The sequence below is a fragment of the Chiloscyllium plagiosum genome, unplaced genomic scaffold, assembly GCF_037043375.1.
Source record: "Chiloscyllium plagiosum isolate Xiang-an unplaced genomic scaffold, Cpla_swu_hap1 HiC_scaffold_32, whole genome shotgun sequence".
NCBI classification, from domain to species: Eukaryota; Metazoa; Chordata; class Chondrichthyes; order Orectolobiformes; family Hemiscylliidae; genus Chiloscyllium; species Chiloscyllium plagiosum.
In genome coordinates this window covers 42,393,441-42,407,548 of record NW_028270170.1, presented here as the reverse complement: position 1 = coordinate 42,407,548, position 14,108 = coordinate 42,393,441, and the positions used below count along the sequence as shown (strand labels likewise).

General features: G+C 39.4%; 1 protein-coding gene across 25 annotated transcripts in view; it reads right to left on the bottom strand.

Annotated features, from left to right (window-relative positions):
* LOC122540026 (protein TANC2) overlaps positions 1-14,108 on the bottom strand; it is a 1,060,344-nt gene that overhangs the window by 466,387 nt on the left and 579,849 nt on the right. The window contains exon 1 of one of the 25 annotated variants that reach the window (XM_087977955.1): positions 8,089-8,593. The exons of the other annotated variants lie outside the window; for them this stretch is intronic. The gene's annotated coding sequence lies outside the window, so the exon portion shown is untranslated. Of the gene's footprint in view, positions 1-8,088; positions 8,594-14,108 lie in introns of those variants that run through there. 25 annotated transcript variants of the gene reach the window in all.

Here is a 14,108-nt window from a genome sequence, read left to right as displayed (position 1 = left end):
GTCTGGCTGTCATTTCTGAGACTTCTTTGATGTATGGTACTGGAGTGGTGCTGGAAAAGCACAGCAGGTCAGGCAGCGTCCGAGAAGCAGGAAAATCAGCGTTTCAGGCAAAAGCTGCAGTGGTTGAGGACTCTGGGTCTGTACTTGATGGAGTTTAGAACGCTGAGGGAATATCTCATTGAAACTTACAGAACACTGAGAGGCCTGGATAAAGTGCATGTAGAGAATATCTTTTCAACAGCAGAGACTAGGACCTGAGGGAATAGCCTTGGAATGATGATCCTTTAGAACTGATAGGAGGAGGAATCGCTTCAGCCAGAAAGTGGTGAATCTATAGAACTCATTCCTACAAAAGACTATTTGAGACAGCATTAGATAATAGGTTCTTGATTAGTAAGAGGATCAAAGATTTATGGGGAAAAGGAAGGTGAATGGGGTTGAAACATATCAGCTATGACCAAATGGCAGAGCAGACTTGTTGCGCTAAATCTTCTAATTCTGCTCCTATATCTTATGATATTATGATCTTATATTCAAATCTCTATTATGGTCCCTAATCAGCCCTACTCCTCTTTTTACTCCTATTTTTATTATTGATACGCCAATACACAACTTTGGGAGTTCTTATTAGGTCAGCTGCCAGTCTTCATAGGGGGCGGCACAGTGGCTCAGTGGTTAGTATTGCTGCCTCATAGCGCCAAGGACCCAGGTTCAATTCCTGCCTCGGGCAACTGTGTGGAGTTTGCACATTCTCCCTGTGTCTGCGTGGGTTTCCCCTCACAATTCAGGTGATTTGGCCATGCTAACTTGCCCACAGTGTTAGGTGCATTAGTCAGGGCTAAATATAGGGTATGGGAATGGGTCTGGGTTGGTTACTCTTCGGTTGGGCTGAAGGGCCTGTTTCCATACTGTAGGGAATCTAATCTAAAACATAACCCCTCTTTCTTTTCATTTTCCTTTCTCACTTCCCTTTTGAACATTTTGCATTTAGCTTGGTTCACAATTTATTTCCTACCAGATACCTGACCTATGCACACATTTTCTTCCCTATCTTAATTACTATCTCCTTTTTCATCCAGGGAGATCATGATTTGTTGCACCTTTTCCTTTTGAGACAATATATATTGACTGTATCCAAATTATCTCTACTTTGAAGGTAGACTATTGTTCATCCTACCAGCCACTGGCTCCTGGTCCAGCTCTGTTCTTATCCAGCTAAAGTTGGCTCTCACCTGGTTAATTATTCTAACTTTGGATTGTTAATTATCCTTTTCCATCATTAATCCTAAACCTTATGAAATAAAGATGCTTTGATACGAGAGGAATTAAATTCTTGCAGAGTGTAAGTAGTGTAATTTCTTTCAAGGAATAAGCTTCATGTTGTGTCATGTCCCTTTATCCCAACCAGGCAATCAATGAAACTCAAACTTCTTGAGCGTAAGCTTAAAACAATTTTATTGATATCAAACAGAATTCAAAAATCTTTCAAATAGAGTATTTAGGGAGCAATGAAATGCATCCCTATAATTTCTTTTAATGCCAAAGTCATCAATAAGTACTGATACCATGTAAATCAGGCCCAATTAAAATATATTTATTTCAGGTTTTTGAGGTACTTCAGAAATGGCATAAGGGAGGAAAATGGTCAAAGGAGTTGTGAACAAAGTTTAGACAAAGAGATGAGAGTATAGAGGATTTTTGAGTCAGAGATGTGAATGGGCTAAGGGAAATAATTGCTGAGTGTTGCTCAAAATAGTTGAAAAAGCAACCATTAATGGACAAGTAAAGGGCAACACACATTTGATACAGGGAGTCAACAAAAAGAATACAAAGATTAAACATGTCAACTTTATATTTAATGATATAATCCTGTCAATTAAACAATATCAGTTACAGGTTCAATCTCTGACACAATGAAACCATAAAAATAGCATTTTTCCTATACTGGTATAGGAAACATTTTTTATAGATTAATAAATCAATCTGCAAATTAAACTAAGTAGCTTACTTACTCCTTCCTTCATGATGGTCCGCTTCCCAAAACAGGTCACTGGCTTACTGTTTGCTGACACTTTATCCTGAAGCATTTTTCTTGACAGCTATCAGTGATGGTTTGCTGTGCCTTTCACTCTCAGGGACATGGTGAGGAGACAGACCCCAAAACTTTCTCTGATGTAAAATGAATGACCCTCTTGCAATCTAGCCCACTAAGTTAATTGACCCCTAGTTTATGTACAGATATTAGAAAAGAGTTTTCTTTCATTATATTTAGAGATAATTTGCATCAGGGAAAACATGCGATAGAACAACAATAAAATCAAAAAGCAATTTGAAATACCATAAATTCATCAGGGATATTCATATGTATTTTTTGCACAAGTAATTATGGGTTTTGAATTGATTATTTTATCATATTTTCTGTGCCTCCCTCAAAAGTTGTGTGAAACTCTTCAGGAGAAACCTTTTTGGGTTAATATGCATGAGGCATGAAGCCAGAGTAATCGCAGCCATTATCAATCAAGAATTTACATCACTATCACTAGCTTAAAGCACGAGGGAACCAAATGAAGCTAAAGTTTGACAAGTTCCCTGTAAATGATGGCATGAATTCAAGAGTCTTAAAAGAAGCTATAATGATAGTGATTTCAACATTCGCTTCACCCAATCTAAGTGAAAGTCAAAATTCCCCCTACAAAACTGCACAACCTTGAATATGTGCTTGTCCAGCCTCTATATCTGCCACTTTATACCTGTTATACAACTTACACTTTTAAGTCTACCCAGAAAGTCTCCATTGTTAATTAGTTTCACATTACTGAAGTTATTTTGTGCTTAATCATTACAGTTACTCCTCGAACTATCCATTTATTACCTCTTTCACAAACCTTCAAATCTATTTCCATTTAGTTCCTAATCCTGACTGTCCTGAAGCCATATCTAAGTAATAACTGCAATGTCACACTCCAATGCATTCATTATTTGTTGCTAATACTTCACAAATTTCACAGATTCTTCACCTCTTTGGCTAAAAAGTCACGGGGAGACCTACAGTCAAAACATGACTGACTTTCCATCCTTCAGAGATATCGAGTCTCCACGTCAGAGAATTAAGGGAGGGTTGCATGTGGTTAACACTGCTTTCTCACAGCACCAGGGATCCAGATTTGATTCCATCCTCTGGTATCTGCCTGTGTAGAGTTTGCACATTCTCGCTGTGTCAGTGTGGGCTTCTTCCCACAGTTCAAAGATGTGCAGGCTAGGTGCATTGGCAATGTTGAATTGCCCATAATATCCAAGGATGTGCAGGCTAGATGGATTAGCCATGGTTACAGAAATAGGGTAGGCAGGGTAAGATGCTCTTTGAAGGGTCAGAATGGACTTGATGGACTGAATGGCCTGTTTTCACACTAGGGATTCAATGATCCAGCTATTCAAACTTCAGGAAAAAATAAAACAAAAATATTTCAAACGATAAAACAGAAACCATGCTGCTGTGTAGATGAGAACTCCTGTCTTGAAGGCCAAGGATTATTCCCCTATTAAAATTATGAAAATACGCCCTTGGGGAGAACAGCACAGTTGCGCCATAAAGAATCCTTCAAACTGTCTTTGAAATGTAGCATTATGACACATAGGTCTGCTGCTGGAATTTAACAATCGTTTCATGGCACTACCATAGTTGACTCCCCAACTGTCAACATTCTGGTTCTTAATTCATTCAAAGGACATTGGTACGGGTAGGTAGGCCAGCAATTGCAGCCCATCCCTAACTCTCTGAGGGTTATCTCTGACTAAAAATAGAATTGGACTGACTACACAAATACTGTTGCTTCAAAAATCTAACAGATTCTGAGAATGCGGCAACAAGTAATTCACCTTCCAGCTGCATAAAACCTGCCCATTTGTTCCAAGGCAGAAGGCAAAAATGTGATGGAATGGTGTTCATGACTGGATGAGAGCAAATGCAACACTCAAAATGACTGATACCATAGAGGATACCAACAGTCCTCTTGATTAGCACTCCAGTCATCATCATAAACATTCACTCTCTCCACCCCAAACACACAATGGCAGCAGTGTATCCTATACAGTGCAATACAGCAACTGGATAAACATTCACACCTGCAATCTCTACAACCTGCAAGAAGGAATACAAGAGATTCCTGCAAGTTATCTTCCATGCCAGACACCCCCCTAACATGGAGCTAACTCAGCAAGTCAAAATATTGGAATACCCTCCCTAGCATATTGGTAGATGCATCAACTTCAAATAGACTGCAGCAGTTCAAAAAGGCAGTTCACCACCCCCTTTCAAATTAGGGATGGGCAACAAATGTTGGCCTTGCCAGAAATACCCAAATCCTATTAAACTTGAAAAATGGCATTCTCTTGTCCCTTGAAATCTGTTTTGGTAAAGCTTTTTGTTAAATCATTTCCTCAAATCTCACTCCAATGCAACTAAGTTCTACTCTGTTCTGCTCTAGATAGTAAAATTTAACACACTCCAGTTAGAAGCCCCACACAAGTCTCCAGTTTCAATTCTGGAAACTACCACTGTGGAGTTTCTACCATTTTTGGAACGTCAACGATTTCCATACGTCATCGGAATACAGGCTAACTCAACAGACTCTTATAGCTAAGTATAAAATGTTCCAGGTAAACAGTATCAAGCACAGCCCCTTTTCCCAAATGACATACAGCCTCAGAATTTGTGCGCCATAACATGTTCGTTTCGCCCTAAAGCTAAACTGAAACTAACCAATCAGCTAATAGCTGGTAAATTTTCTGCAAGTCATATTATAAGTTGACTTCACAAACAAGCGTTTAGGAAACATACAGCAGCTGATTTGAAAGTCAACTGTTCTACTGATTGATAGAAAGTGAGAAGAATAAAAGGAGTTTCATGACCTCTCTCTTCTGTCCATAATAATTTCAATTCTTCATGGTGAAGAAAAGTGTTAGCGAATAGAAATGAGAAATTTAATTCACGTCATGCGAGTTGTTAAAACAAACTGATCGATACACTTACTGACAGAACCTAGCAATTACACAACCTTGTCAAAATGCAATCTTCAAGACCAAAAAGTTATACCTTACTAGAATTAAAGATGCAATAGAGTCAAAAAGTGCGGTGCTAGAGAAGCACAGCCAGTAAGGCAGCATCCAAGGAGCAGGAGAGTCGATGCTTCGAGAGAGGTTTACAAAATTATGAGGGTCATGGATAGGATAAATAGGCAAAGTCTTTTCCCTGCGGTCGGGGAATCCAGAACTAGAGGGCATAGCTTTAGAGTGAGAGGGGAAAGATATAAAAGAGACCCAAGTGGCAACTTTTTCACGCAGAGGGTGGTACGTGTACGGAATGAGCTGCCAGAGGATGTGGTGGAGGCTGGTACAATTGCAACATTTAAGAGGCATTTGGATGGGTATATGAATAGGAAGGGTTTGGAGGGATATGGGCCGGGTGCTGGCAGGTGGGATTAGGTTGGGTTGGGATATCTGGTCGGCATGGACGGGTTGGACCGAAGGGTCTGTTTTCATGCTGTACATCTCTATGACTCTATAATAAGCTCAACATTCCTGATGAAGAGCTTATGCTCGAAATGCAACTCGCCTGCCCCTCAGATGCAGCCTGACCAACTGTGCTTTTCCAGCACCACACTCCAGCAGCTGCAGTCTTCACTTTCTCCTTAAAGATTTAACATTCTAAAATCCAGCTGTTTGAAGAGTAAAACAGATAATAAAACCTGATTTGAACTCAGAGCAAAAAATTCAGCAGGGGTTAAGGCTTACTCCAAAACGCTAACCAGAGGCTTGGACAGTTTTAATTCCCAAGCCCAATTAACATAATCCAAGCTCAAAGTTTACATGAATCCAATGGAAATAATATCAAGATTGTTAGGTAGATGTAAGAAATCATATGTCCATAGATTACATCTTTGGGAACTCAAAGAAACAGTCCCAAAAAAGGGTAAGCAATGCACTACTGTAAATCCATTATGGCATAAGAATGGAAGCTGAACCCCTGTGCAGGAGACACGAGGGACTCCTCCAACACATGGGAGAAACTTCTGTTCTTCCCAGCCCAACATTTCAAAATTAAAAGGTTCTACAAACCTTTTTTCAAAGCTCCTATTTTCAAGCCAGCCATGCCGGTTTCTCCAGATCACAGACACCACATGTATAACATGACATTGAAATTAAATACTATTGAATTAAGATTCAGATCCTATTTGCTGCATCTCAAAGAGATCCTCAACTACTTAGGACAAGTAGTTCTGACATTACAGAGTGGGGTGTTGGGGGCATGCGAGTGGTGCGGGGAAGAGAGAGATGGAGAGGATGGGTGCAGAGGTGTTCAGGATTAAAACTTGTTGACTTGTGTAGTTATCAGGTAATCAAAAAATTAAAGCCAAATTCAAGTGACAAGAATCAGAGAAAACAGTTATTATTGCTCTTAAAAATAAAATGACATTTGAGAGTGCAGACAAGCCATTGTTAATTCCAGCCCATATTGTTGTGAAGCCGAAGGCATGTACTGTGCCTCTGGGAGAGAGAGAATGCTGTTCTGAACTGAGATCACAAGCACTGATGTAGATGACTAAACGGCAGTGCCAGAGTGTACTAGAAAATTGAAAATATGTAACATTTGGTTGTGAAATGGATACCTCAGTTGTGGTTACTGTTTTGACAACAATTCAAAATTAACCAGTTTAAATTATGCCCCACAATATTAAAACCCAATTGAGTTTGAATTTATGGTTTTGCCAACATTGAATCAATCAGACTATCCAATGATGGGGGCTATAAGAATGCAGACATTTTGAAAACTGGTCAGAGAACAATTTCCATGGAGAAAGAAACCGCTGGAGAGCTAATTGCCCATCTAACATCTTGCACTTAAAGAAATTAAAAAACATTCTCTATCAAAAGGTACTTTTTCATGTAAAGCCTATCTGCAGTTAAAAAAACGTTGACCCCGGGAGATCAGCAGCAGAAAAATTGAAGACAGCGGAGAAGAGTTAGAGTCAGAGAGTAGACAGTTAAGAGAATGGGGGGCCTTAGATTTGTGAATTTTTTTTGTTTATTGTTCACTTTCAGAGTAAGAAAATAAATTGATATTATTTTCTTTAAATAGTGGAATTTAGGAGTTCTCGGTTATTCATATTTTAACAGATTATGATGCTTTTCTGAGTGTTTGGTTTAGTTAACAAAAAAGATTTGCCTCCATGTCGTAACAAAACATTTTATACGGTCAGAGTCCAACACATGTTAAATACAACTAACATTTGTCCATTTAATTAGGGGCATCCATTAGTCAATCAATCAGATACACATATGTGTCATTCGGCAAACATTGCTGGTTAATGCCAGTGAGAAATTATTTTGATTTGGAAATTACAACTGTAATACCTTCTGTTTACTACAAGAATGTCTACTCTATCCAGTGTGCACAAACTGTCAGCTGGATATGCAATTGGAGACATTTCTAATCTGCCACATGACTGATAGAAATCATATGTTCTTACTGGCAGCTGCAACACAGCATAATCATCATATGAACAAGTATGATATGGCAAGATTAACATGCATTTGCACTTTATTCCACAGGAAGAAAAAGGGGAAAAAACCGATTCCTGGATTTTGTGAAATTAGTACTGAAACATTGATATCAGATATTGAATATTCTAGGCTACTTTAAAATCAGACTACATTGCAGATTTTTTTAAAACGATGTGTTATGTATTGAATTTCAACAATTCAATCTCAGGAAAGCAATTTAATTGACAGAAAGTTTACAGATCGGTGACAAAAACAGAAAACATTAAATAAGCCCATCAAGATCTGAAAAGTAAAATGGATTGTCATGAAGGATTTACATAAACCTCTTTGAAATTCCAGGGTTGAATACCTGCTGTATATTTAACAGACCACTACAAATCGAAGAATCAAGAAAACCACGTACAGTACAAGTTAACCTAAGAAATGTGTCAATATTCTGCAGAAACTAAGTAACACTCCACACCTGAGACATGATAATCATCTACATCCTATGTTTTATCTTCCCAGTAATGATTTTACTGTGCTCACCTTACAACTGCAGCATTCTCTTAGCTTCTTCTAGCATCAATGCACATCCAAGGGTGACAGATTAATAAATGCTGCAAGTTTCAATCGCTAGAGCACAATCAAATCCCATGGATGCATACCACCCTAAGGGAAGCTGTTCTTCCTCTCTCACACATACTATCAAATGATTTCAACTGTTGACAATTCTTTGACAAAGGGTAAAGAATGTCAATCTGCTTTTACTTTTGCCCTTACTAAGCTAAGATTCGTACACCATATTCCCGTCTGATTTAGAAGCATGGTGATGTGATATCCTAATATAGAACATAAACTCCAACTGTCTCTGACTGTTTTGCTTCCAGCAAGATTGCACTATCACCAGCTGCTGTTTCTCCAACAGTAATTAACTAGCAGTCAGCAACAACCAGATTAGATGAAGAGTATCCAAGCACAATCATTAAGTCAGTCCCGGCTGCTTTCCTAGTATTGTTATCCAGTAGCATTCATGGTGCAAATGGTCACGTGATCGAAAACAGAGAATACAATGACAACAGTTTGCTTAGACAGTCGAGATACAGGTCGCAGGTGACAGTACAAAAGAAGAAATTTAACTAAGAGAAATTAAGACCGAAATGATTTTGACAATTTTGAGAAATGAAGAGCATTTGGTAATTGCAATAAATGGAATGGAGCCCAGAAATGCTGAAGCTACACCCATTTGATGTTTCAGGTGTGATTCAAATTATCAACACACCATGAACAGTCTCACATGTAGTATTCAAGCTAAACACAAAAGAGAAAATTCAGGATGAGGAGGGGAGACGCATCAAATAAAGGGCACTGCATTGGTCACAATAAGTTTCAAAGTAGTGATGAATGTGCTCACGGAAGAATCTTTCAATTATACAACATTAGACGGCAGATGCAGATCTTCAGTGTGTGAAATAAACTCTAATTAATAAAGATTAGGACAAAGTTAAGGAATTTGAGCACTCCACCATTTTCAAATTGGGGTATAATAACAGAGTAAAATCTTTAAAAAGCGTGACAACTTCTTATAAAATATCCAGAATCAATCAATCCTTCTATCAGTATGGGTGTACAATCCAGTGAAATATCATTGTTGGAAGCAAGCCATGAATTAAATGCTAAAATGAAACAATGTAGAAAATGACAAATTATTGGGAAAATCTATGAATTTGCTATTTACATGATCAGGAGGCTATTTTTCCATTTCTTTAATGGGATATACAATCTTATCTAAATAAATTAAATCATCAACATCAAAATTTAGAAAACAAGCCAATTTACCCATGCATGCCCCATCACCTGCTTACTTGGCCAATATTTGTTTTTCAATGATGTCTTTGAAAAATAGATCACATGCACATTCATCTGACTTCATTTGCAGGAACTTGGTGTGCATAATAGCTGCTAGTTTTTTTCTATGTAATTAGTCAATACACTTCAAAAACAATGCATCAAGTGTACAGTAATTGTACACTTCATTGCCCAGTGGAATCAAATGCAATGCTCCGATAAGATTGACAGAAAAAAAAAATCTCTGATCCACAATTTCAATAACATTGCTCGACTAGTGCTGAAACCTCAGTCTTGAAATGTTTTACCTCCATACATTACTATTCCAACACAATCTGAGCTGTCAACCCACATTCTACCCTCTGTAAACTTTATAAATGATCAAAAAACTCCGTTGCCTATGTCCTTACCCATATTGTTGTTATGGACCAGACCAAACACCCTCATAACATATCAAGGAGATAGCCTAAACCCTAACCTTTATTTTATTTACAGGTAAGTACAATAAGATGCTGTATTCCAGATGTGATTCAATTGGTTCACCTCGAGGATTTAAACAAAACACACTTTAATCTTAGAGTTTACCTAAAATGCAAACAAAGAGAGAAGAATTGGAATAACTTTAATTCTGTTAAAATACTTAACAAAATAATATGTTAGTTAATTACCAATCATTAACGGTTCCAATATAGCTGCATCACATTGACACAACCTTTGCAAAGGCAAATTCAACAAAACATATTTTCTCATGTTCTATCTCCAGTCCAGGGAAAAGACATACTAAAGTAAACAAACAATCTAGCAGCAGAACAAGAAATCAAATGTTCAGCTGCAGCAGAGAGAGCTGTATCTAGCAGCTTAACAACCAACAATCATTCCAATTGACAGCACATCTAAAAACGCTGGACCTGTGTGAGGTTGACTTCACCCATGCATACTTCTTTTCTTTTATTTCAAAGAGGGAACTCAAAGCTGTTCATCCACTGCTTCTGAAGCAGACATTCTTGCACCATGGGCAAGTGAAACAGCACAGAACAAATCCCTCTTAAAGGCCCAATACTATCACACTGTCCGGGTCATTTATCAATCCTGTACTCACTGACTGACATTGGCTCTTGGTCAAATAACAGTCTGATTTTGAAATGTGCCTCCTCGTTTTCATATTTCTTCATGGGTTCACCTTCTTGCTACCTGTAACGCTCCACTCATGGTATCACTAATTTTAATCATGCCATCTTCGATATACATGCCTTCAGCTGATTCAACATTAAGAATTGGAAATCCTTCACTAATAAAGTCTATTTCTCTTTCAACCATTAAGATGCTCTTTAAATACTTTGAGCAAGATTTAAACGTCTGCCCGATCGTGACAATTGGTTGGTTAGTTCATGATTTTGCTTTATAAAACACCTGCAAAATGCCTCCAGTTTTATTGCATTGAAAGCTTTATATAAAATATAAATTGTTGTTGGTCACAGAATTACAGAAATATTATGGTGCAGGAGGCGACCGTTCAGTGCATCAGGTTCCCACCAGCTCTCCAAATGAGCTTTGTGACTGAGTGCCGTTCTCTTGGTTTTTCCCCAGTCTTGGACATCATTTGAATGCCTTAAACTCACCTGCCACCACTGCACATCAGACAGTGCATCCCATCCCCAAACCACATGCTGTATGAAAAAGGTTTTTCTCACATCAAAGATGTTCCTTTTCTAGAACACTTTCATTATGCTTCCCTGGTCTCAATCCTTTCTACAACAGTTTCTCCCTACCTACTCTAACCAGCACACTCAAGTTTCAAAAACTTCTATCAGATCCCTTCTCTCCAGGGAAAATAACATTTCTTTTGATTAAAGATAGTCAGCTTGGCTTTGAGAGGGGCAGATCATACCTCACAAGCCTTATTGAGTTTTTTGAGGACATGACGAGACAAGTTGACAAAGGTCGAGCAGTGGATGGGGTGGATATGGATTTCAGTAAGGCATTTGATAAGGTTCCCCACAGTACACTGATTCAGGAAGTTAGGAGGTATGGGATACAGGGAAATTTGGCTGTCGGGATACAGAATTGGCTGGCCGAAAGAAGACAACAAGTGGTAGTGGATGGAAAGTATTCGCCTGGAGTTTGGTGACCAGTGGTGTACTGCGGGATCTATTCTTGTAGTTTTGCTCTTTGTAGTTTTTATAAATGACTTGGATGAAGAAGTGAGTTAGTAAGTTTGACGATGACACAAGGGTCAGTGGTGTTGTCCATAGTGTTAAGGGCTGTTGCAGGCTACAATGGGACATTGACAGGTTGCAGAGCTGGGCTGAGAAGTGACAAACGGAGTTCAACCTGGATAAATGCAAAGTGATTCATTTTGGAAGGTTGAATTTGAATGCTGAATAGAGGGTTAAAGACAGGTTTCTTGGCAGTGTGGTGGAACAGCAGGATTTTGGGATCCACATACAGAGATCCCTCAAAGTTGCCACCCAAGTTGATAGGTTTGTTAAGAAGGCATATGGTGTTTTGGCATTCATTAACGGGGGCTTGAGTTTAAGAGCTGCAAGGTTTTGTTGGTTAGACCACACTTGGAATATTGTGTCTGGTTCTGGTCGCCTCATGAAAGGAAGGATGTAGATGCTTTTGAAAGGGTGCAGAGGCAATTTACCAGGATGCTTCCTGGATTGGAGGACTTGTATTATGAAGAGAGTTCGAGTGAGCTCGGACTTTTCACACTGGAGAGGAGGAAGAGAGGTGCCTTGGTAGAGGTGTACAAGGTAATGAGAGGCATAGATAAGAGTAGATAGCCGGAATCTTTTCTCTAGGGCAGAAGTGGCTGACATGAGAGGTCATAATTTTAAGGTAATTGGAGGAAGGTCAAGAGGAGATGTCAGAGGTAGGTTCTTTAAGCAGAGAGTGGTGGATGCATGGAATGCACTGCCAGAAGCAGCAGTAGAGTCAGAGACATTAGGGACATCTGAGCAACTGCTGGACAAGCATATGGACAGTAGTAAATTGAGGGGTGCGTAGATTATGTTGATCTTAGATTAAGATAAATGCTCGGCACAACATCGTGGGCCGAAGGGCCTGTACTGTTCTATGTTCTATCCTCATAATTGAAGTTTCTTATCCATGGTACCATTTTTGTAAATCTCCTCTTCACTAAAGTGTGCGCAAATTCTAACAGCATGACATCCAGAATTGTACACAATAATCTAAATGTACTCTAATATTTGTCTTACACAGTTCCAGCAGCACCTTCTTGTTCTTACATTCTATCACCCTATGAATAAAGCTATTATAGATTTATACAGGATACAGTATGATTTTGTTAACTGCTCTTTCCATCTGTCATAACCTTCAATAATCTGTGCACATATGCACCAGTCCCTCTGTTCCTGCACCCACTTTGGAATCATGACCCTTATTTTATATCATCTGTTCATGTTCCTTCTCCTAAAATGCAGCACCTCACTCTTCTCGACACTGAACTTTTTCTACCACCCACTCTAACAACTTGTTTATATATTTTTGAAGTTCTACACTGTCCTCTGCTCAGTTTACAGTGCTTCCAAGTTTTGCCATCTGCAAACCTTAAAACTGTGCTGCACACCAAGATCTAGGTCACTAATGTACACCAGGAAAAGTAAGGTCCCAATGATGACCCCTGGAGAAGTCTGCTGCAAAACTTATTCCAGCCCAAAAAAATCCAATGACCATTTCATATCACTCAGCCAATTTTGTATTCATATTATTACTGTCCCTTTTTGTTTTATAAGCAGTAGTTTTTGTCACAAGTCCGTTGTGCAGCAGGAACACCTCCTGGAAGTCAATGTACACCAAATCAAAGGCATTACACTCATTGACTCTTTCTGCTACCTCTTTAAGAAACTCCAACAAGTTTCATTCCATGCCATCTTTACAAATTAACCCTTCTTTTTGCACATGATAATTTATTCTAGCCAACATTACTGTTTCACAACTCTTCTTGATCACTGATCAGTCTGGGCTAGCTAGTTGCTGGGCTTATCCTTAAAACCATAATTTGAACAAGGGTGTGACAATTCAATTTTCCAGTCTTTTGAACCTCCCCAGAGTCTAAGGAAAGACTGAGAGATTATTGCCATCCCTCCTCACCTCCGTCCAAGAGCCCAAAGCATATTTCCACTTCCGACAGAAACTTACCTGTACTTCCACACATCATCTACTGTATCCACTGCACCCGGTGTGGTCTCCTCTACATTGAGGAGACAGGACACCAACTTGCAGATCGTTTCAGAGAACATCTCTGGGACACCTGCACTAACCAACCCCACCACCCTATGGCTGAACACTTTAACTCCCTCCCCCACTCCATTAAGGACACGCAGGCCCTGGGCCTCTTCCATCACCAAACCCTAACTACCCGATGCCTGGAGGAAGAATGCCTCATCTTTAGGGCGGCACGATGGCTCAGTGGTTAGCACTGTTGCCTCACAGCACCAGGGATCTTGATTCAATTCCCGCCTCGGGCAACTGTCTGTGTAGGGTTTGCACATTCTCCCAGTGTCTGCGTGGATTTCCTCTGGGTGCTCCAGTTTCCTCCCATTGTCCAAAGATGTGCAGGTTAGGCGAATTAGCCATGGGAAATTGTCCATAGTGTTAGGTATAGGGGAATGGGTCTGGGTGGGTTGCTGTTCAGAGGGTCGGTGTGGACTTGTTGGGCTGAAGGGCCTGTTTCCACACTGTAGTGAATCTAATCT